The sequence below is a fragment of the Heptranchias perlo genome, chromosome 36 (assembly GCF_035084215.1).
Source record: "Heptranchias perlo isolate sHepPer1 chromosome 36, sHepPer1.hap1, whole genome shotgun sequence".
Classification (NCBI taxonomy): Eukaryota; Metazoa; Chordata; class Chondrichthyes; order Hexanchiformes; family Hexanchidae; genus Heptranchias; species Heptranchias perlo.
In genome coordinates this window covers 942,389-967,943 of record NC_090360.1, presented here as the reverse complement: position 1 = coordinate 967,943, position 25,555 = coordinate 942,389, and the positions used below count along the sequence as shown (strand labels likewise).

General features: G+C 49.3%; 1 long non-coding RNA gene across 1 annotated transcript; it reads right to left on the bottom strand.

Moving 5' to 3' along the window:
• Positions 1-329: 329 nt before the first annotated feature.
• On the bottom strand, positions 330-25,555 carry LOC137303939 (uncharacterized). Its single transcript, XR_010958479.1, has 3 exons — positions 25,311-25,555; positions 3,349-3,559; positions 330-402 (listed from the first exon to the last, which is right to left on the bottom strand). It is a non-coding gene; the product is annotated as an uncharacterized lncRNA (long non-coding RNA).

The window sequence follows — 25,555 nt, the reverse complement described above, 5'->3', positions numbered from 1 at the left end:
GTACATCCTTGCATAGTCCTGCTCTCCCACTAATGAACTCTGTCTCCTGCTGGGGACCTGAAGAGCAGCAGTTACTGAGAAGTCAGCACCCAGCCTGCAGACAAGAATAAACAAAACATGAATGGGGACCCCCTGCAGGAAAAAGAATGGAAAGGGATTGTTGGGGAGGGAAGAGAAGTAAACGAGTTTTAGAAAAAAGAGGTAGTTTGTTCCCAATTAATCTACTGCAGATTAAATTCTGATTACATTCGAACAATCAAATCACAAATTTAATCCTTCAATGAGGACATCGTGGCTCAACTGTTTGGACGATCTTGGCCATCTCCACCCACCTGAAGCAGTAATAATGGTCAGAATTCGTTCCTGTGTATAAAGTTAGTGCTGGTCTCTTGTGGGCAGGGGCTGCAGGAAAGATCACAATAAATGGAACTTCAGTTTGCTGTTAAATGATAAGCCATTTGGGGTTTATTTATAGTTTATGACATTTTCTGAGCTTCTTTGTAAAATTCTTTCAACCTGTAATAACCTGTTGGCCCACCGATGGGCAAAGTCACTGTCCACAGTGCAACATGTGGGGAAGCTGATAACTGACCAAACTCCACTCACCTTGGCTGGCAAAGTCATGCAGCCACAAGCTGGAAGTCTGATAACAGACCTCTGACCATTGGTTACTTGTGCTGTTAGAGGCCGCCACATGTTTATCTATTTCCACTGTCACAAGTGGCTTTAAAGCAGCATTTCAACAGATTAATATCCAAGAAGCAGCTTTAAGACTGATGACAGATCATAGAATCTGACAGCACAGGAGACCATTCAGCCCATCGTGCCTGTGCCAGCTCTTTGAAAGTGCTATACAAATAGCCCAACTCCCCTACTCTTTTCCCATAGACCTATGATTTTCTCCCCTTCAAGTATTTATCCAATTCCCTTTTGAAAGTTATTACTGAATCTGCTTCCATCACGCTTTCAGGCAGCGCATTCCAGATCATTGTAACTAAGAACAGGCCCGATAGGGCCGAGCACAGTCAGGTTCTTGGGCAACCACACCAGACTGTAAACCTACAGCTTGGGCTGAGGTGTTTTATAGAACATTATGCTTGATAAGGGGTTTATTCATTTTTGTCTACCCATTTGTTTTTAAATGATTATATTGGGGGGGTCTAGATCACTGAGTCAAGTCAGCAGCTTTGTGTCTCCTCCTGTTAACAGCAGGAGTGAGTGTGAGTGGGCACATGAAAAATTGCTTTGGACCCTGTGTTTCTTTCTTGGCCTTTCCTGTTACTCAGTCGGAGTGTGTGCTGGGGGAGAGGGGAGTTACACAGCTAGGTGCTGAATCCTAAACAAGATGGTTAGCACTGTATCCTGAACATTTCTTCTACACAGTTTAATTTTGAACTAAATTACTGAGCCTCGTTCAGCTTTTTCGAATGATGCTGCAGTGGCCCTTGTGAAGTAAGTGTTGCCAGAATCCAAATGATATGGATTAGGAGTGGATTTATAGATGGCGTTTTTAGATTCAGGACTGTGACATGTTGAAGTGTGTATGCAAATTTCTTGATCCAGCAACATACAAAGGTCCCTATTAAAATAGCAAAACCTCCTTCAAAGTGCCCATCAATCAGACATCACAGCAATGAAGGAGCTTCACTTGTTGTCTGTCAGTACCACCTCCACTCACACAATAGCCAGCAACAAAAACAAAAACCATGAATTATGGAAATCTGAAATAGAAAATAAAGTGCTGGAAATACACAGTAAGATCAGCCAACACCTGACAGGGAAAAGACAGCTCAATAGTTTAGGTGTAACCTTTCTGTTACAATTCAGGGCGTTTCCCAACTCTTTTCACAGTGAGTGACACTTTCCATAAGTGGATCTGTTCAATCACAGAATCATAGAAATTTACGGCACAGGAGGAGGCCATTCGGTCCATCGTGTCTGTGCCGGCCGGAAAAGAGCTATCCAGCCTAATTCCACTTTCCAGCTTCGTCCGTGGCCCTGTAAGTTACGGCACTTCAAGTGCATATGGAAGTACTTTTTAAATGCGATGAGGGTTTCTGCCTCTACCACCCTTTCAGGCAGTGAGTTCCAGACCCCCTGGTTATTGATCTCTCTGCTAAGAGAAATAGGTCCTTCCTATCCACTCTATCTCGGCCCCTCGTAATTTTATACACCTCAATTAAATCTCCCCTCAGCCTCCTCTGTTCCAATGAAAACAACCCCAGCCTATCCAATCTTTTCTCATAGCTAAAATTCTCCAGCTCTGGCAACTTCCTAGTAAATCTCCTCTGCACCCTCTCTAATGCAATCACATCTTTCCTGTAATGTGGTGACCAGAACTGTATGCAGTATCAAGCTGTGGCCTAACTAGTGTTTTATACAGTTCTAGCATAACCTCCCTGCTCATTTATTCAATGTCTCAGCTAATAAAAGAAAGTATCCCCTATGCCTTCTTAACCACCTTTTCTACCTGTCCTGCTGCCTTCAGGGATCTGTGGACATGCACTCCAAGGTCCCTGTGATCCTCTACATCTCTCAGTATCCTCCCATTTACTGTGATTCCAATGCAGTTGTATATTTTCTGGTCACAGTGAGCTTGGTTTCGCAAATCCTCCTGATGTTCAAAAACAGATATTCATTTTCGATAGTTACACCTACAGAACCAGTTAGAAATATTAACCAATGGGTAAGAAAGTTTAAGGGGAATTTGTTTGGTGAAATTCTCACATATCATTTTACCAGAACTGTAAAACACCATCGAATGATGCAATTGAGGTCATCACAACATTATCATTTTAACCATGTATGCCACTAAATTGAACAAAATTAAACGATCCAAGTGACTGCAGATTGTGCTGAAATGTAAACTACAGAAGGGCTACATAAGGGGGGAGGGGGTAAGTTTCTTGTCCCTAATTTCTATTCAGAAACCCCTACTGGCGAGTGTACTGTAGACATTTCAGGTGAATGTAAAAGCAGCCCCAGCTTTGATGCCCCCCATGCTCTGAAGGGCTGTTGACTAAGCAGCGAAGTGCATCAGAAGATTGGCCTCATAGTCCCAACATGGGGCCAGGGGGCAGCACTCTCTCCTTAAATTCAGCAGGTTGTGAGTTCACTGTACCCGTAGAGTCCTGGAATCTGCCTCTGATTTCGGCCATACTTCAGCTCAGATGCTGGAGACTAAGTTATGCCTGTTTTTTTGTTGAAATTAACAAGCCATTATCGAAATCACGGAAGGCTATATTTTTCAGAAATGTGCGATTTTAGAGAATGTGATTCCACCAGCATTAATAGAAAAACAGAAGCCAATCGCAATGAATCCATGGTCCAATTTGTAGACGCAGTTACCTGGCACGTTGGTCTTGAGTAAGAGTCAGCCAGTACCTGCTGCTCTACAGTTGTTGCGTTAAACCCTCAGAAGGGTATCCTGTCCTTTGTCTTCTCACCGATTCCCTAGGCCCACTGGGCTCCCGATCAGGATAGTTCATTTGATGATGCATTGGCCCTCAACAGTTACCTGCTGCTGCACTCTGTCACAGGGCTCACATTCTCTCTAGAACTGGGGGAGAATACCATGAATTAGTTGACTGTGAACACACCAAGCTCCTTTTCAGGTCCCATCCCCCCTCTTGCATTGTGTATTCTTAAATTAGAAACTCTTTCCTCCTATCTGTCCATGGATAACACATTGCTGGGTATTCTAAATAGTTTGAGCACTTGATTACACAGAAACATTTAGGAGCACAAGGTTGTTATGGAGCCATAACAGTAGTTATGACATTAGGTGGCCTTGAAAGCCATTGCACAATATGGTACTCTTTAATAGTCGTCAGGGATATTTTTCTTTTGGATACAAGAGTTTTGTTAGATCTTATTCTACAAAATTCAGAAGCTCAGAATGTCAAACAAACCTTTTGCAGTTCTTCAGGTGAGGATACTCATCCGGTTACAAAGGGCCCGTTTGTTCCCAGGAGCAGAGATGTCCAATTTCTTTGCCTCAGATAGGAAACACTAATTAACACTGCTGGTATTAATAGAATCTGTCCACATGTGATGAGGAATTTGAATGAACTTTTCATGAATCACAAATCCTACCAGAAAAATTCTGATGGATGAGTCTAGAATAACGAGGATTGTACAATGTGCTGTCATCGCACAACAGTTAGCAAGACGAGTGTCAATTGAGGGTGTGGAGGCTCATCAGACCAGGGGTCTTCTAGTGGACAGGGGTAGCGACGGACGATAGTGTGAAGTGCGCACTACTGCAGTGTCTTTTCACTCTTACACTCTCTTGCTATGAGTGCAATTACAGCCCTTTAGAACATATGAAATGAATGAAAAGGGACAACTCAGTCCCAGACCCCGTACTCCGCTCCGGTTCCTTCTGTTAAACCAGGTTTTCGCAGACTGGCTGCACACTTCCCACACACTTCGAAACACGACTAGAGCCGGGGGGGGGGGGGGGGTGTTGAACATCTGGCCCGGGGGACAGTTTAATCCGGGCCCGCAGACTTCTCCTCAGAGGCGGACTGGCGATCGAGGAATGTTCCCGAGTGTCCCCGAGACTCCTCGCCCCGCGCGCTCGCCGCTCCTCCAATCACAGCTTCACCTTTTCCCGCTCTCCGGCCGCTCACACTTCGACCGTTGGGGTTTGAGCTCCGCCCGCCGCCCGCGCCTCAACCCGCACTCACTCCGCCCGCCGCCCGCGCCTCAACCCGCACTCACTCCGCCCGCCGCCCGCACTCACTCCGCCCGCCGCCCGCGCCTCAACCCGCACTCACTCCGCCCGCCGCCCGCACTCACTCCGCCCGCCGCCCGCGCCTCAACCCGCACTCACTCCGCCCGCCGCCCGCGCCTCAACCCGCACTCACTCCGCCCGCCGCCCGCACTCACTCCGCCCGCCGCCCGCGCCTCAACCCGCACTCACTCCGCCCGCCGCCCGCACTCACTCCGCCCGCCGCCCGCGCCTCAACCCGCACTCACTCCGCCCGCCGCCCGCACTCACTCCGCCCGCCGCCCGCGCCTCAACCCGCACTCACTCCGCCCGCCGCCCGCGCCTCAACCCGCACTCACTCCGCCCGCCGCCCGCACTCACTCCGCCCGCCGCCCGCGCCTCAACCCGCACTCACTCCGCCCGCCGCCCGCACTCACTCCGCCCGCCGCCCGCGCCTCAACCCGCACTCACTCCGCCCGCCGCCCGCGCCTCAACCCGCACTCACTCCGCCCGCCGCCCGCGCCTCAACCCGCACTCACTCCGCCCGCTGCCCGCGCCTCAACCCGCACTCACTCCGCCCGCCGCCCGCGCCTCAACCCGCACTCACTCCGCCCGCGCCTCAACCCGCACTCACGCCGCCCGCACCTCAACCCACACTCACTCCGCCCGCACCTCAACCCACACTCTCCGCCCGCGCCTCAACCGGCACTTTCCGCCCACCGCCCGCGCCTCAACCCGCACTCACTCCGCCCGCGCCTCAACCCGAACTCACACCGCCCGCCCCCCGCGCCTCAACCCGCACTCACTCAGCCCGCCAACCGCCCAACTCCGCCCGCCGCCCGCACCTCAATCCGCATTCCGCCCGCCAACCGCTCCCCTCCGCCTGCCGCCCACGCCTCAACCCGCACTCACTTGGCGCACCTCAACCCGCACTTACACCGCCCGCGCCTCAACCGACCCACTCTGCCTGCGCCTCAGCTGCCTGCCAACCGCCCCTCAACCCGCACTCACTCTGCCCGCCAACCGCCCCTACTCCGCCCGCCCGTCAGCCACCCCCACTCCGTCCGCCCATCAACCGCCACTACTCCGCCCGCCCCACTCCACCCGTCAACTGTCCTTACTCCGCCCGCCCCTCAACCACCCCACTCCGCCCGCCCCCACTCTGCCCACCCTTTAACCACCCCACTTCGCCCACCCCTCATCCACCCCCACTCTGCCCGGCGCCCACCTCTCAACAGCCTGCCCCTCAACCACCCCCACCCCACTTGCCGCCCGCCCCTCAATCGCCCGCTGCCCACCCCTCAACCGAGCTCCCGCCGCCCGCCCTCACTACACCTGCCACGCGCCCTTCAACCACCCTCATGCTGCCCCTCAACCGCCCTCACTCTGCCTGTCTCTCAACCGCCTTTACTCCACCCGCCCTCATTCTGCCCGCCGCCCTCACTCCACCCGCCCACCGCCCGCACTCACTCCGCCTGCCCACTCAGTCCGCCTGCTCTCACTCCTCCCCGGGTCCCGTGCTCCTCCACCCTGCGGCTAAACACTGCTTTAAATCAGATGTATCTGATCATAAAAGGGGCAGCAGGGAAATGGAAAAGCAGAGGGGGTTTGATGGGGGCAGGCCCCGCGTTTAAAGGAGCAAAACAGAAAGGTTGAAGAAAGAAAGAGTTGAGAAAAAGATCAAAAGCCGGTGAGTGAAGTTGGGGGGGGGATGAGATCGAGTTCCCTCTCCAAGACCAAATCCAGGGACCACTTACACTGAGAGTATTATGGGGAATCAGGAAATGGCAGATGTGCTAAACAAATAATTTGTATCTGTCTTCACAGTAGAAGACACAAAAAACATACTAGAATTAATGGGGATCCAAAGGTCTAATGAGATAGAGGAACTTAAAAAAAAGTACTGGAGAAATTAATGGGACTAAAAGCTAACTAATCCCCTGGACCTGATGGTCGACATCCTGGGGCCCGATTTTAGCACCGGGTTTCGGGTGCGTTCTCGGCGGGGGGGCCTCGAAAATCCCAATCTCCAGGTGCGTGACCGGATCGCGCCGCGATCCCGGCCACTTCCGGGTTCCGCGCTGACGTGCGGGGCTGCATGTGCAGCCCCCGCTGGTGGGAATCCCGCAGGCAATTAAAGCCAGCGGGAGGCCACTTGAGTGTATTTACTTTGCTTGTTCAGGTCATTAAATGACCTGATTCAGCTGTCTTATTAGGAAGTGTGGGATTTTACCTTCAACTCAGACTGTTTCACATACTGGGGGAAACAGTCTCACTCCAACCGGACGTGTTGCAGCCAGCAGCCTGTGGCAGCTGCCAAGGTGCACTCCACAGTTGGGGGGAGACCCCTCACCAACGCAGGAGGCCACTCCGTCACATAGGGCAACGCCTGCCCTCCACCACCCCCCTCCAAGCCAGAAGAAACACCGACGTGGAACCGCAGCCCCAGTGCGAGGAAACACCTACCTACCGTGCACAACCCCTCAGACCAACACCTGCCAGATGGGGGCTGCTTCGACATCCTCGGAGGACGAACAGCATCACCAGCCCCAGCAGCCTCGCAGTCCACGCCGTCCGCCTCATCGACGTGGAGCCCCCCAACACGGTGCTGCGGCACACCCATCTGCACAGCAGGAGGGAGGGCAACCGCAGAGAGAGCTGTGTCGCAGGAGGCACTACCCTCCGCACAGGGTCTACAGACCGAGGCTCAGCTTCATGGACCTCCCCGAGGAGCAGTGCATACGGAGGCTCAGAGTCAATCGCCAGGTAGTCGCCGACATCTGCAGCCTCCTTAATGACGAGCTGCTCCCGGATGGACCAAGCAGCATCTTCCTACCCGTCGCCATCAAAGTCACCACTGCCCTCAACTTCTTCGCATCCGGATCCTTCCAGGGTGCCACCGGGGTCTGCTAGTCCTCTGCACACAAGTGCATAAGGCAGGTCACCGATGGTTTGTTCCACAGGGCCTCGCACTACATCAACTTCGCCATGGACGAGCGCAGCCAGACGGAGAGGGCGGTTAGATTCCATGCCATGGCTGGCTTCCCACGGGTGCAGGGTGTAATCGACTGCACCCACATCGCAATACGGGCACCTCCGCATGAGCCAGGGCTGTTCATCAACAGGAAGGGGTATCACACCATGAACGCCCAGCTCATCTGTGACCACCGCCAGAGATTCCTACACGTGTGCGCCAGATACCCCGGCAGCTGCCACGATGCCTTCGTCCTCAGGGAGTCCACTGTCCCGCCCCTCTTCCACGCACCCGACACCGGCAACGACTGGCTCCTCGGCGACAAGGGGTATCCCCTGCACACGTGGCTCATGACACCTCTGAGGAACCACATCACCGAGCCGCAGCGTCGATACAATGACAGCCACATTGCTACCAGGTCTACAATTGAGCAGACCATAGGGCTGCTCAAGATGCGCTTCAGGTGCCTCGATCGTTCTGGGGGAGCGCTCCAATACACGCCATTCAGAGTGGGACGAATCATAGTTGTCTGCTGTGCCTTGCACAACATGGCCCAACAGAGAGGGGTGCCGCTGGAGGAGGCCCCATGCACACCCGCCACCCACATTGAGGACGACGATGAGGAGGAGGTGGAGGAGGAGGAGGCCGCGCGAGAGGATGATGTACGACCCATGCGCCGAACACCGGCTCACCGGGATGCTCGCCAGGCCAGGGAGGCACTCATACGTCAACGGTTCTCCTAGAGTCAGACAGTCTGCGGCGTTCACATCTCATCACCTGCACATACGAGGGGCCATACCAGCCCCCTCCACAGAAGAGTGTTGCCGGTACTCCTGCTCCCACAGCAGTGTGCCCAATGGGCGGCAGCAGGTGTTCGTCGTCATGATGGGCCGCACGGAACGCACCTATTGCACAAGCCGCAGAAGAATGGACGAGAGGTGGCAGGACTGGTGAGAACGATTGTGTTTAATATGTACATGGTGAACGACTATAAACAAAAAGTGTACAAATGAACAGACATCCTGGTGCATTCCCTTTGTGCTTATAATGCCCTTGGCTTTCGTTTACGGGAACCCCTACGTGGTGCTACCCCTGTGGCTCCAGCAGAGGTAGTGGCAGGTTGCTCCTGTTCTTGCCCTGACCGGGTAGATGCTTTGGGCCGACGGCCCCTGGGTTTCGGTGCCCGTGAGGGCACCTCCACAGACTGCTCCTCCTGCACCTGTGCAGGGGCAGACTCGGCCACCTGGAGAGGAGGCACCATTGCGGGTACTGGTTGAGAGGGGGGCAACGGGTGGGACATGGGGGCACCTTGAGTAGCGTCCCCGCTTCCATGTCCCCGTTCACCATCATCCCTCTCGTGGCCTCGGCCCACATCACCCCTTCCACCCTGCTGGACGACAGTTTGGATGGCATGTGTGAGGCCTTGCAAGGCCACCCCTAGTGTATCCGTCAGCCTGTTTATGGCGGCGGAATGTTGCTGAGCCTGAATCCATACAGCCATTGTCAGGGCCTGCATGGACTCGATGTTCAGCTGTGCGTGACGTGCAGCGGGCCCCCTCCGGTGCGGGCCCTTTCTCGGTCGTTCTTGCATCTCTTCTCCTGTCAAGGCAAAACACAGATGCGTGAGTGAGTGCAGATTGCATAGTGAGACGCCTCAAGCATCGGTGTGGGTGGGTTGAGCGTGGGGCAGATGGATGGGAGGATGCGTGTGCCACATGCCCATCCCATTGCATGGGGATTGGGGTGTGTGGTAGTTTTCGAGTGGGGACAGGGACGGTGAGTACTTGCGGGCACGGCGAGGATGGTGAGTGAGTGGCTGTGAGGATTGCTGCGGGAGGGCTGTGGTGGCTGTGCAGAAGGGGTTGTGATGTGTTTGGCGTGATGTTGGAGACGGGTTGTGGGAGGGTGCGTTAGTGTACTCACTTTGCCGGACCTAGTGAGGTCATTGAATCGCTTTCAGCACTGCTCCCATGTCCTGGTGGTGTTGGCCCTGCTGCTGACCTCCGCCGCCACCTCTGCCCATGCCTTCCTGGTGACGGAGCCAGGGCACTTGCGTCCGTCCGTCGGGAACAGCGTGTCCCTCCTCCTCCTCACACCCTCCAGAAGCAGCTGCAGCGCGAAGTCGGAGAACCGTGGCGCAGCCTTGCCCCTGGGGTGCGCCATGCTCTGATGCCTCTTGCTTGAAGCAGGAGGGGCTTTGGGGGACTGCCCCTTTAAATAGAGCTCCTCCATCGCGATAACGTTAATGCGCATGCGCAGCCCGCCGGCGCGCAGCTGGGGAGCGGAGAACCCGTAACCACGGCTTAATGGAATCAATTATCCCGCGATCGCGCGGGGGGCGCACTCATTTAGCCGTCCGCGTTTTCCACGCTCCCGAAGGACCACCCGCTGGGAACCCGCAGGCCTGCTAAAATCGGGCCCCTAGTGTTTTGAAAGAGGTGGCTGCAGAGATAGTGGATGCATTGGTTTTAATCTTCCAAAATTCCCTAGATTCTGGAACGGTCTCAGTGGACTGGAAGGTAGCAAATGTAACCCCGCTATTCAAGAAAGAAGGGAGAGAGAAAACAGGGAACTACAGGCCAGCTAGCCTGACATCAGTCATCGGGAAAATGCTAGAATCCATTATTAAGAACGCAGTAACAGGGCACTTAGAAAATCATAATATGATTAGGCAGAGTCAACACAGTTTTATAAAAGGGAAATCGCATTTGTCAAATATATTAGAGTTTTTTGAATGTGTAACTAGCATATAGAGTAAGGAGGTCTTGCTGCAATTATAAAGAGCTCTGGTGAGACCACACCTGGAGTACTGTGTACAGTTTTGGTCTCCTTACCTAAGGAAGGATATACTTGCTTTAGAGGGGATGCAACGAAGGTTCACTAGATTGATTCCTGGGATGAGAGGGTTGTCCTTTGAGGAGAGATTGAGTAGAATGGGCCTATTCTGTCTGGAGTTTAGAAGAATGAGAGGTGATGTCATTGAAACATATAAGTCTCTGAGGGGGCTTGACAGGGTAGATGCTGAGAGGCTGTTTCCCCTGGCTGGAGAGTCTAGAACTAGGGGGCATAGTCACAGGATAAGGGGTCGGCCATTTAGGACTGAGATGAGAAAAAATTTCTTCACTCAGAGGGTTATACATCTTTGGAATTCTCTACCCCGGAAGGCTGTGGATGCTGAGTCATTGAGTATATTCAAGACTGAGATCGATAGATTTTTGGACACTGAGGGAATCAAAGGATATGGGGAAAGGATGGGAAAGTGGTAGAAGATCAGACATGATCTTATTGAATGGCGGAGCAGGCTCGAGGAGCCATATGGCCTACTCCTGCTCCTATTTCTTATGTTCTTATGAGAGACCAAATCCAGGGACCACTTACACTGCGACTATAAATGGGAATCAGAGGTCGCAAAACCAGCTCCAGTGAAGGCGAAAGGCAGGTAATGGATGAAGCTATCACGGTGGAATCAGATGATGACTGGTTGGACCTGATAACCTGTTATTGTCAGAAGGCCTTTGTAGGCAGCTCAATGACTGAATGTAACCTGTGCAACACTGGATCCTCCTGGTCTTGTGCCAAAATCCCAAAGTCTAATGTCCTGGATGTCTTTTTCTGTGAGAAATGTAGAGATGTGAAAGAAGGGAAAAAATTGAGTTTGGGCCAGAAGAAGTTCCTTGAATGAACAATTCATAAGGCTGTTTTGTGACTCGTCTGCATGAGGTAAAAACATGAAATGAAACAGGACATGTCTAGTGACAATGGCGTTGTCAATTGTTGTTTCTAACCCTAACCCCTAATGCCAACCCCTAAACCTAACGCCCTAACACCAGCCCCTAGCCCTAACTAGTCCTAACTAATAACCACTAATCCTAACTCATGCAGTGTCAGTAGCATGATACAGGGCCGTGTTGTGGCGTCGATGGTCACTGCGATGTCACTGATGATGTTGGTCGGTCACATTGTCAATAGTCACTCTTGGGGCGCAAGTCATCCAAAGAAATCTTGAAAAAAGCCAGAAGGGAGATACTTTATTTGAAGAGTAAAGGTTAGAGTAAAGCACGCAGATTGCCATCGGAAGGAAGGGCTCCTCTATTGCCCTCTTCTTGCAGTTTTCCTTCCCACTGTGGAGGCCTCAGAGATAATGCTTACAAGATGTGTGCAGCAGAGAGTGATCTGTACTTGTGACCTATAGCTAACAATCACTGAGGCTGCCAGTTGTGGTTATATAACAAATTCGGAGTATAGGAGGTCAAACAAGGCAAGTGCATTCCTGACCCAGAATGGAAGGTGGTCAGTCTCATGTCCATTCTGACTCTGTGCCCTTTCTGTTAGGACTCACCCTTCTCATATTCAACACATATTCCAGGGCGACATGATAGAAATGTTTAAAATTATGAAAGATGGGATGGGGTAGATACAAGCAGGTTATTTCCAGTGGGTTGAGGGGTCAACGCAAGGAGCCATAGAGACAAGATTAAATGTAAGAGATTTAGAACAGTGATCAAGAGAAACTTCTTTACACAGAGAGTTGTGAGGCTGTGGAATTCACTTCCAGGGTGAGTGACAAGTGGTCCTCATGTTTTTATCTGACAGGCCTCAGCCCAGTCATTTACTCCAAATGTTGATGCAAGCTAAGAGGTGCCAGGTATCAGGAAGTAGCAGGAAATAAAATCTAAATGTAAGTAAGTACCAATATAGTTTATCTTCGTCTATTTCTATTTTAATAATGTTTGCTGAATATGGCCCACGCCAAGTGCCAAGTGCCAGGATATTGGATCAGATCCACCATAGAAAATGAGTTTGATATTGCTAGACTAGATTTTTGTTACACCGAGTAAAGAAATCAACACACACAATGCCTGCCAACTCAATTCTCCTGAAGGAGATGAATGAATACAGCAAACAGTAAGGATAAAGCTGTGAAATATTTCTATTACTTCCAAAGGGAGTCGAGCAAAAATTTCAGTCTAACAGTTACAATCCACATCATACAATTGATATAAGGCTAATCATAGATAATTCCTGGTTAGTGTAACATGATCTGCAGTGTGTGTCTGTTGGACATCTCCGGCAGTGTCCAGCCTCTCAGAGTATGTCGAGGAATGCTTTTGTGTGGACATAGTTAAATCCAGAGGGATTACAAGAGAGACTTTTTTTTATTGGATTGGAACAGTATGTATCAGTGAGTGCCACCCTAAACCCTAAAAAAATAGGACTGATGACCCTACTCACAGGATGAGTAAAGGCTGATAACCAGGCTGGGTAGAGTGACGTGCAACTGAAAAAGTGTTAGTAATGTAAACAGGAATTTAAAGGAGAGCTGTCATCTGATAAGATTTCATGAGACTCTGTTATAGGCTAGTAAAAGGTGAAACATCTCACCACAGTCAATGGGTGATGACATCAACAATTCTTTTTCCATAGAAAGAGACGTTATCTTTTAGAATCAACTTTGTGTAGAATATTAAAGGAAAAAAAGGCAAATAAGAGTTTCATTCAAGACCGTGGTTGCTGTGATGGGACTGTAGGTTTTCCTGTTTGGATGGATTCCTATCTAAGATGGGCCGAATGGCCAACCTCATCTGTATTTACCTTGTGATCCTTTTTATTGTGACAAAAAAATCTTATTGCATCATTAACCATGGCAACTTCCCCCAAAAACTATCAATAATTTTTCTTTAAAAAGTTGGAACGTTGACTAGAAAACCAAACCCTGCTGCTAGAGGATGCTAAAGAAAGCTTCCCAGCAATTCTGTTAGTTAAAGGTTCTTAGGCACCCATACAGATACCTAAACAAATAATGGGTAAGGCTGTAATGGTAAAGCATGTTATTCTTACTTCCTCCACTGAATGGCACAGTTCCATCTATAAACAACATTACAAGAACACCTGTTACTCTTACTTGCTCCGGAGGTGGTGCTCTAAACACTCTTGGCCCATTATAACAAATACAGCTATAAAACATACAGGTTCCTCCATCTGTGAGCAAATCCACAGGAAATTCACTAGTGTTGTATTAAAAACACATGTCTGCACACAAAGATGTTACACTTTGTTACAGATGCAAAACAATCTTAAAATACTGGGTACTTCTAAGTTACAGCCTGAAACTGACAAGCACATTTCAATTTGCAGAGATCTCTGACCAAACAACAACAACTAGACTCATGACCAAAGGTTGTTACTTAACAAACAGACTTTGTGATCTTAAAAGGGACATAGCTCCACTTTAGCAGAATAAACCAGCATGTCATCGGCCTTATATTCAACAAAACCAGGGGCTTGATATTAGGAGGGAGGCGGGTTGGCAGCGGGGGGTCGCCACGCGCCCAGTGAATTCGGGGTGCTCCGCACGTGATCACAGCCTAATTGAAGGCACTTACCTTGGCTTCCGGGTTTCGCTCTGGAAAACTGCGCAGTGGGCGGACTGCGCACCCGCATCATAGGCTGTCAGCCGGAGGAGCGCTATTTAAAGGGGCAGTCCTCCACTGACTGATGCTGCAGAAAATAGGCAAAATTACAGCATGGAGCAGCCGGGGGAAGGCTGCTCCTAGGTTTAATGATGCCTCACTCCAGGCCCTACTGGATGGGGTGAGGAGGAGGGGGAGGACAGAGATTTTCTCCCCGGCGGACGGGAGGAAGTGGCCTGCCTCTGCCACCACAAAGGCCTGGCTCGAGGTGGCAGAGGAGGTCACCAGCACCACCAACATATCACGCACCTGCAAACAGTGCAGGAGGCGCTTCAATGACCTAAGTAGGTCAGCCGAAGTGAGTACACTTACTCATTCCCCTACACTCCGTCTGCCACATCACTGCCCCCACTCCACATCTCCTTCTGCACTGCCAACACTACTGTATCACATCACTCCTCACACCCACTCAAGGCTCATCCTCATCTTACCTGCACTTACTCACCTCGCCAGTACTCATCCCACCACTACCACTCAACCTAATCCTCATACAATCTCATGGCTCTATCTCATACTCACCCTCTCATGCATCTCTTTCACGGTCAGCCTCACCCAACCTGCCACTACCTGTGCTGCAGCCACAGGGCATGCATCACATATGTGTAGTAGGAAGCGTAAGGCAAACGTGTCGTGAGCATGAAGGAGATGAACAAGGGAGTATGAGGGTTTGTCATGGTTTTTACTTATATTTGATTTCTGATCAACTCACATTACATATTATATTGTCACCACTAATGCCACGTCTTTGCAAATCTTGTCTGGTTTGTGCAATAATGCCCTTTCCTGAGGATCATCATGAAGACCCACAACTGATGCCACCCATTGTGTCACTGCAGAGCGGGTGTAGGTGTATTTGCAGGGCTCTTTTGTGCAGACGACTGAGAGACGTCGGCGATGTCCCCGGTGGCACCCTGGAAGGATGCGGAGGAGAAGTTGTTGAGGGCAGTGGTGACTTTAACAGCGACAGGTAAGAAGATGGTGCTCGGGCCAGCCGGGAGCAGCTCGGCATGAAGGAGGCTGCAGATGTCCACGACTACATGTCGAGTGACTCTGAGCCTCTGTGTGCACTGCTGCTCAGAGAGGTCCAGGAAGCTGAGCCTCGGTCTATAGACCCTCTGGCGAGGGTAGTGCCTTCTGCGACGCATCTCTCTCTGCGGTTGCCCTCCCTCCTGCTGTGCAGGTGGATGTGTCACAGCACTGTGTTGTGGGGCTCCACGTGTCAGAGGTGGATGGCGTGGCCAGCAAGGCTGGTGATGCTGTTTGTCCTTCGAGGAGGTAATGATTGCAGCTACAGCGACCCCCATCCGGAAGATGTACATTTGCGGGGGTCCGCAAGGTAGGTAAATGTGTCTGGACACCGGGGTAAGTGTGCAAGATGGTGAATTTTATTGTTAGGAGGAGGGTGGTGGAGGCCAAACTTTGTCCAAAGTGACAGAGTGACCTCCTGCAATGAGTGAGGGTCTCCCCCCACCACCTGTCAAATGGACCTTTGCAGCTGCCACAGGCCGGTGGCTGCAACACGTCCATTTCAACTGGGAGTGTTTCCCCCAGTACGGGAAACACTCTCAGTTTAGATGAAAATCCCACCCCTCCTAAAATGTCCTATAAATCAGGTCTGCTAACGACCTGAAGTATCCAATTAATTGATTTAAGTGGGATCCCGCCGGCAATTAAAGCCGGCGGGAGTCCCACATGCGGGGGCTGCGCGCACATCCAAGCGCGTCACTGGGGAACTCGGAAGTGGGCGGGTTGGAGCCGGGCTTCAGACCCGCCCCGGGAATCCCAATTTTTGGAGTCCCCCGCCACGAACGCACCGGCTCGGACGTCCGAAAATCGAGCACCAGGAGATCCATTACTATAAAAAGTAGTGTGTGCACAAAAAATCTGTCACAGGCTAGACATCACACTGTTACAGATGAAAATCAATCTTAAAAAGAAAAATCAGCCATTTTATCCTAGAGCCTTTCATTTACAGAAGTTACTGACCTCTAATCGACCTCAGGAATGCAAAGGAAATTCTTAAAGGGATAGGCCAGGTCATCAACTAAACATCACAAGCACACTCCAGACTACCCATGAACAATGCCACCGCAGAAACACTACTTTAGTTTTAAAAAAGCCTCACACTTCAGGGGCAGGTCTGATAAGTTGCACGCTGCACTACCCTTGCTGGGACCTTTTCAGACCTCGAACACCAGAGAAATACATGATTAAACACACAAGTGAACCGCACACACACAGATACCCAAACACAAACACATATGCAAACGCACACACACAGATACCCAAACATACACATACCTAAACACGCACACACAGATACCCAAACACACATACCCAGATACCCAAACACACGCACCCAGATACCCAAACACACGCACCCAGATACCCAAACACACGCACCCAGATACCCAAACACACGCACCCAGATACCCAAACACACACACCCAGATACTCAAACACACACACCCAGATACTCAAACACACACACCCAGATACTCAAACACACACGCCCAGATACCCAAACACACACACCCAGATACCCAAACACACATACACAGATACCCCAACATACACATACCCAAACACACCTACCCAGATACCCAAACACACATACCCAGATACCCAAACACACATACACAGATACCCAAACACACACACATACCAAACATACACACGCATACCCAAACATACACACAGATACCCAAACATACACATACCTAAACACGCACACAGATACCCAAACACACGCACCCAGATACCCAAACACACATACACAGATACCGAAACACACACACCCAGATACCCAAACACACATACACATACTAAACACACACATGCAGCCAAACACAGAGACACAAGACTTTTTGTAAATGTTCAACTAGGCTGCGAAGCGGTGAAGATTTTTGTTCAGACGTTATGTCCACATGGGTACAACACACTATTGTGCAGCAGAGCCCAGCGATGACCCATCTTTCATTCATTTTTCACAAAGCTCCAACTGTCTGACAAATCTCGTTCCACGTGAGGTGGCAGCAGATCAGAGCGTGGAAATGGTCGTGGGATTTAACCCATAATTACAGGAACAGGAAGTTAGCATCCCACGTCCCAGCACTTCCCTCTTACCCTTTGTTTTCTTCGTTTTCAAATACTTATTTAATTCTCTTTAAAATGATGTCAAAATCTCTGCCTTAATTGTGGCAAAATATTCCACATCTTATTGGCACCCAAAAAACCATCCAAATCTGGGCCTATTTCTGCATTGAAAACATTTCAACACATTGTCCCATAAAGCAACTGCATCATGTGACTATCTGCAGTGATAATGTCCCACAGGTCAGACTGTGCTGCTTTTGTGCTGACTCATTCCTGGGGCAGAGTTGTGAGTTTAATATGCTAAATATTGCAGGTAATAAGGTACCTTATATGTTGATATTTAAGTGAAGACAGCATTCAGCTCAGACTTCACGCTGGGGCAACTGTATTCCTGAAAGAACTGAATCTGAATTCAAGAAACCATGGCAACCATTGATAGCTGCTCAACAACAATCACTTTTACAAGTTAGATCAACAAATGGAAGGCCAGGATTGGAGCATCCTCGGCCTCCTACAGCCACTAGATGATGATCGAAGTAATGAGGGTTTTGCAGAGAAACCATTAAAAATCAGAGCAGCGCAAGTGTTGCTAATGTGAGGGGGAGGTGAAGTCACTGGTACTGAATCCAGTCTGCAATGTGTTTCACAAAGTGGGCACCTCAAGGAGGCAGCGATAATCACACACCCTACAACACAATGACTTTTGTGTTTCCTCAAAGAGTCCAACAACAGCCATCTTGTCCGGAGTCACTGAATGAGTTATTGACTGTTCCAATCTATAGCACAATTGCAAAACTAGGAATGTCACATGAGAAACAAATTGTGCATTTTGAAACAAATGAATCTGCGATTCATAAAAATATTGCATTCATGACTTTGTAGGACGTGACTCTCAAGAACAAAAGCAAGATCGAGGAGATACTAGAAATCTGAAACAAAACAGAAAATGCTGGAAACACTCAGCAAGTCAGTCAGCATCTGTGGAGAGAATAGAGGAATTAATGTTGCAAGTGAAGACCCTTCATCAGAACTGGAACTCAAGAGATGGACAAACATATTAATACAAGCAGAAAAAGGGAGAGGAAATATATACAAAAAAAAGATAAACCCAGAGAGGAAACAGGTGGAATCACGTAACTGATTATCTCAGTCAAGTGTAAGCCTTGGCTCAGTGGGTAGCACACTTGCCTTTGAGTTGTTAGGTTGTGGGTTCAAGTCCCACTCCAGAGACTTGAGCACATAATTTGTGCCGACACTCCCAGTGCAGTATTGAGGGAGCACTGCACTCTCAGAGGTCCCTCATCTCAGATGAGATGTTAAACTGAGACTCCCTCTGGTGAACATAAAAGATCCAATGACACTAGAGCAGAGGAGTTCCCCCTGGTATCCTGGACAATATTAAACTAACATCTAAAACAGATTATCTGGTTGTTTATTTCATTGCTGTTTGTGGGAGCTTGCTGTGTGCAAATTGGCTGCCGTGTTTCATACATTACAACAGTGACTATACTTCAAAAGTACTTCATTGGCTGTAAAAAGCTTTAGGATGTTCTGAGGTTGTGAAAGGCGAGATAGAAATGTAAGTTTTTCTTTCTTTAATAGGCAGAAACATGAATGTTAAAAAACAACAGGACGTGTAAATAGCTGAGGGAGTGGGGGCCGAGGGGAATAGGAGAGTGGTGCAACCTCCCACCCCCAGTGTGTTTGGGTATCTGTGGTACACTTATGTGTTTAATCGTGTATTTCTCTGATGTTTGAGGTCTGAACAGGTCCCTGCAAGGGTCGGGCAGTTTACACACTATCAGTTGTGGTGCAGCGTTCAACTTGTGATAACTGTTGCTGTTTGGTCAGAGAACTTTACAAATTGAAATGTGCTTGTCCGTTTTAGGCTCCAACTCAGAAGTACCCAGCAATTTAAGATTGTTTTACATCTGTAACAAAGTATGTGTGTACAAACGTGTATTTTTAATACATCACTAGTGAATTTCCTGTGGATTTGCATACAGTTGGTGGAAATGGTGACCTAGAAATTGGGCCACAATCCTTCACCTGTGAAATAGGGACCCTCCCTCACACGTGATACAGGGAACCTCCCTCACACGTGATACAGGGACCCTCCCTCACACGTGATACAGGGACCCTCCCTCACACGTGATACAGGGACCCCCCTCTCACACGTGATACAGGGACCCCCTCTCACACGTGATACAGGGACCCCCCTCTCACACGTGATACAGGGACCCCCCTCTCACACGTGATACAGGGACCCCCCTCTCACACGTGATACAGGGACCCCCCTCTCACACATGATACAGGGACCCCCCTCTCACACGTGATACAGGGACCCCCCTCTCACACGTGATACAGGGACCCCCACACACATGATACAGGGATCCCTCCCCACATGTGATATAGAGATCCCCCACACACATGATACAGGGACCCCACACATCTGTTCTGCCCTTTCTGGTTCTAAACTGGGCAGAAAGAGCTTGTATGCTCCCCACTCCTCACCAGTGTAGTGAGTAAATACATTGAAGCAGGGCAAAACTGTGCCACTTTTCAATGTTGGGACATAATGCCATGGCAAAAATGCCCCACATGGGACTGCCCTTGTCCCACCAAGGTTGTTAGGGAAGTCACTGAGTGGAGGCCACTTGCCCCCCCCCCCCCCGCCCCGCCGTGAGGAAGGTGGAATCAGGCAGAGGTTCTGGGCTGATTGAGAACACCCAGTGTCTGCCAACACTGGGCGGGACCCCAGGGTGGGATTGTCAGTTGCAAGCCATATACCTGAGCTGTTGCCTCACACTGAAAGCATGAATGTGGCTGAAAGCTCTAATTACATTCATCACACAGGCCCAGGGCATGGCTCAGAGGCATCAATATATTTACTTCTCTCCTTTATCTTCTGTTTCCTGTTTTCTCTCTCCTCCCTTTCCCGGTATTTCACCCACTCTCTCTTCACAGCCCATTGTGTATACAGTTAGGTCCCTGCTCATCCTGTGGCAGATTAGACACAGCTTTCTGTAGGGTGAGCCTGGCTTGTGATACAAAACCTTTAATGACAACAGTGCAGCCGCTTGCGGTCATGGCGAGCTCTGTGATATTAATATTTCTGCAATGGGTCAGGGCCAGTTTGGGACTCACTGACACCGCAGGCTTTCTACAAATTACATCTCGAAACCCGAAGGCAATCAGATTCTGACAACTTGTAACTACTTCACGTGTTTTATGATATTTATTCTCCTATTTTTTGTGGCCTATCATTTTTGAAGACAGTGACTTAAAGTGTTAAATGTACACAAACTGGCAGCTTCCAGTTCTTTCAAAGGGTTAAATCCCAATTCTGGGCACTTCTCATTTCAGCCACCAGGTGGAGTTTGAGGTGTTTCTCCAAATGTCCTCCGCTTGCTGCAGGGTCCTAATGCCCGTTAACTTACTGTGTATTTATACAGCACCTTATCACATCTCTCAGACTTTGCAGGGCACTTCAATTACAGTGAATTACTTTGGAGTGCAGTGAGTCTTTTTATGTAAGCAAGCACAACTGCCATTGCGCACACGGGAGGGGAGGAATTTTCACTGTGATCCCACGTAAAATTAAGTAGAATCGTAGAAGAAATGGCAGGAAAATGGGGTGCTAATGCAGCTTTAGGCCTCACCGCCCCGACTGCGCCCTGTGTTATCGCCCCGTCCCGTGGCTGCCATGCATAAGGTGACGGTAAGCTCTGGGAAGCGACGATAACTGCATGAAATGCCCCCATAGCGAGTACTGATTAAACAGAATTACATAGAGCGTACAGCACAGAAACAGGCCATTCGGCCCAACAGGTTTATGCTCCACATGAGCCTCCTCCCTCCCTACTTCATCTAACCCTGTCAGCATATCCTTCTGTTCCTTTCTCCGTCATGTGTTTATCCAGCTTCCCCTTAAATGCATCTATGTTAATTGCCTCAACTACTCCTTGTGGTTGCAAGTTCCACATTCTCACCACTCTCTGGGTAAAGAAGTTTCTCCTGAATTCCCTATTGGATTTATTAGTGACTATCTTATATTTCTGGCCCCGAGTTCTGGTCTCCCCCTCAAGTGGAAACATCTCCTCCCCATCTACCCTATCAAACCCTATTTATATGGACATCCAGAAGGCATTTGATAAGGTCCCACATAAGAGACTGTTAGGTAAGATAGAAGCCCATGGAATCGAGGGAAAAGTACGGACTTGGTTAGGAAGTTGGCTGAGCGAAAGGCGACAGAGAGTAGGGATAATGGGTAGGTACTCACATTGGCAGGATGTGACTAGTGGAGTCCCGCAGGGATCTGTCTTGGGGCCTCAGTTATTCACAATATTTATTAACAACTTAGATGAAGGCATAGAAAGTCTCATATCTAAGTTTGCTGATGACACAAAGATTGGTGGCTTTGTAAGCAGTGTAGATGAAAACATAAAATTACAAAGCGATATTGATAGATTAGGTGAATGGGCAAAACTGTGGCAAATGGAATTCAATGTAGGCAAATGTGAGGTCATCCACTTAGGATCAAAAATTGATTTTTTTAAAATTCGTTCACGGGATGTGGGCGTCGCTGGCAAGGCCAGCATTTATTGCCCATCCCTAATTGCCCTCGAGAAGGTGGTGGTGAGCCGCCTTCTTGAACCGCTGCAGTCCATGTGGTGACGGTTCTCCCACAGTGCTGTTAGGAAGGGAGTTCCAGGATTTTGACCCAGCGACAATGAAGGAACGGCGATATATTTCCAAGGCGGGATGGTGTGTGACTTGGAGGGGAACGTGCAGGTGGTGTTGTTCCCATGCGCCTGCTGCTCTCGTCCTTCTAGGTGGTAGAGGTCGCGGGTTTGGGAGGTGCTGTCGAAGAAGCCTTGGCGAGTTGCTGCAGTGCATCCTGTGGATGGTGCACACTGCAGCCACAGTGCGCCGGTGGTGAAGGGAGTGAATGTTTAGGGTGGTGGATGGGGTGCCAATCAAGCGGGCTGCTTTATCTTGGATGGTGTCGAGCTTCTTGAGTGTTGTTGGAGCTGCACTCATCCAGGCAAGTGGAGAGTATTCCATCACACTCCTGACTTGTGCCTTGTAGATGGTGGAAAGGCTTTGGGGAGTCAGGAGGTGAGTCACTTGCCGCAGAATACCCAGCCTCTGACCTGCTCTCGTAGCCACAGTATTTATATGGCTGGTCCAGTTAAGTTTCTGGTCAATGGTGACCCCCAGGATGTTGATGGTGGGGGATTCGGCGATGGTAATGCCATTGAATGTCAAGGGGAGGTGGTTAGACTCTCTCTTGTTGGAGATGGTCATTGCCTGGCACTTATCTGGCACGAATGTTACTTGCCACTTATGAGCCCAAGCCTGGATGTTGTCCAGGTCTTGCTGCATGCAGGCTCTGACTGCTTCATTATCTGAGGGGTTGTGAATGGAACTGAACACTGTGCAGTCATCAGCGAACATCCCCATTTCTGACCTTATGATGGAGGGAAGGTCATTGATGAAGCAGCTGAAGATGGTTGGGCCTAGGACACTGCCCTGAGGAACTCCTGCAGCAATGCCCTGGGGCTGAGATGATTGGCCTCCAACAACCACTACCATCTTCCTTTGTGCTAGGTATGACTCCAGCCACTGGAGAGTTTTCCCCCTGATTCCCATTGACTTCAATTTTACTAGGGCTCCTTGGTGCCACACTCGGTCAAATGCTGCCTTGATAGAACAGGGTACTTTCTAAATGGTAAAAAGTTAAAAACAGTGGATGTCCAAAGCGACCTAGTGGTTCAGGTACATAGATCATTGAAGTGTCATGAACAGGTGCAGAAAATAATCAATCAGGCTAATGGAATGCTGACCTTTATATCTAGAGGACTGGAGTACAAGGGGGCAGAAGTTATGCTGCAGCTATACAAAACCCCGGTTAGACCGCACCTGGAGTACTGTGAGCAGTTCTGGGCACCGCACCTTCAGAAGGACATATTGGCCTTGGAGGGAGTGCAGCGTAGGTTTACTAGAATGATTCCCGGACTTCAAGTGTTAAGAGGAGAGATTACACAAATTGGGGTTGTATTCTCTGGAGTTTCGAAAGTTATGGGGTGATCTGATCGAAGTTTATAAGTAATTAGGGGAACGGATAGGGTGGATTGAGAGAAACTATTTCCGCTGGTTGGGGATTCTAGGAGTAGGGGGCACAGTCTAAAAATTAGAGCCAGAACTTTCAGGAGCGAGATTAGAAAACATTTCTACACACAAAGGGTGGTAGAAGTTTGGAACTCTCTTCCGCAAATGGCAATTGATACTAGCTCAATTGCTAAATTTAAATCTGAGATAGATAGCTTTTTGGCAACCAAAGGTATTAAGGGATATGGGCCAAAGGCAAGTATATGGAGTTAGATCACAGATCAGCCATGATCTTATCAAATGGTGGAGCAGACACGAGGCGCTGAATGGCCTACTCCTGTTCCTATGTTCCTATAAACCCTTTCATTATCTTAAAGACCTCAATCGGGTCACCCCTCAGTCTTTTCTTTTCTAGAGTAAAGAGCCCCAGCCTGCTCAATCTTTCCTGATAGTTATAACCTCTCAGTTCTGGTATCATCCAAGTAAATCTTTTTTGCACCTTTTCCAGTGCCTCTATATCCTTTTTATAATATGGAGACCAGAACTGTTCACAGTGCTCCAAGTGTGGTCTAACCAAGGTTCTATACAAGTTTAACATAACTTCCCTGCTTTTCAGTTCTATCCCTCTAGAAATGAACCCCAGTGCTTGGTTTGCTTTTTTTTAATGGCCTTATTAACCTGTGTCGCTACTTATAGTGATTTGTGTATCTGTACCCTCAGATCCCTTTGCTTCTCTACCCCATTTAGACTCTTATTATCCAAGCAGTATGTGGCCTCCTCATTCTTTCTACCAAAATATACCTCACACTTACCTATATTGAAATTCATTTTTCAATTACACGTCCATTCTGCAAGTTTATTAATGTCTTCCTATATTTTGTCACAGTCCTTCACGGTATTAACTATACCCCCCCCCAATTTGGTGTCATCCACAAATTTTGAAATTGTACTTCCAATTTCCAAGTCCAAATCTTTATGTAAATGGTGAACGACAGTGGTCCCAGCACCTGTCCTTGTGGAACACCACTTCTCTCTGTTTTCTGTTTTGTAACCAGCTTGCTGTCCATTCTGCTACTTGTCCCCTGACTCCACATGCTCTGACCTTGGTCATGAGTCTACTATTCGATTTCTATATGTTTTTCTATTACATCTTTGAGTAAGGATATCATTATCTTTCTTACCACTGACATTAAGCTAATTGGTCGATAATTCCCTGGACTGGTTCTATCTCCCTTTTCAAATATAGGAATCACATTAGCTGTCCGCCAGTCCTCTGGCACTAAACCCTTTTCGAGTGAATTTTCATATATATGTAATAGTGCCTCTGCGATCTCTTCCCTAACGTCTTTTACAACCTTTACAAAATAAATCAGTTTAAAAGTCGTATCTGGCCTTGGCTCACTAAAGTGTTTCTTGATCTGCATTGAGGAAGATTGGAGAAGTGGAGGTGGAGAGATGATTCTATAGCAGTTCAGATCACAGGGGGCCCTCCTGCTACAGCCCCCGGGTTCTGCTATCGTATAATTAAATACTGGGCAGTAGATGCACACTGCGACTATAAGATGCTCAGACCCCTTACAGGAGTGACCAGCACTGCTGTCCCTGACAGTATCTAAGGCAGGACCTGAATCGTGTGTGTGGGTGGGTATGTTAATATATCAGGTGACGTCAGCAAGTCACCAAATATTAAGCTACAAATACCACATTTGAAAATGTTAATGGCCCAACGCACATGGTTTGAAAAAGCTGTGTGATATCAGTAATTCCTCTGCGTTTGTTACTCCTATCGCACAGTACGACCCCAGTCCCAGCCAGTCTACTCTCCAAACTGGCCCCACGGTCCCCAGTACGGCCGTGGGAATCCGCATGAGTTTGAGAGCCGGCTGTTCTGGGTTTAGCTCAAATCGACAGCGCAGGCTTTTAATGGGGGAGAATCACTCACCTTCAAAACGGTTGCAGTCCGGGTTTGACCTCCTCCCGGAGATTTTAATGTTGTTGAAACTCCCTGTTTTACGGCCTCAGGGATCAGCGGCATCTGGCCAGTTTCTGATTCCAGCCGTGGTGTTGCATCGACGCTGAATCAGGGCCGGACTTTTACCAGAGACACAGTCGGGTCCAGTCTCCACACAAACTCCTGGGACCCTGAGGGCAGCGTCTCTCCCCACTCACATCCTCTCCCTACTCAGG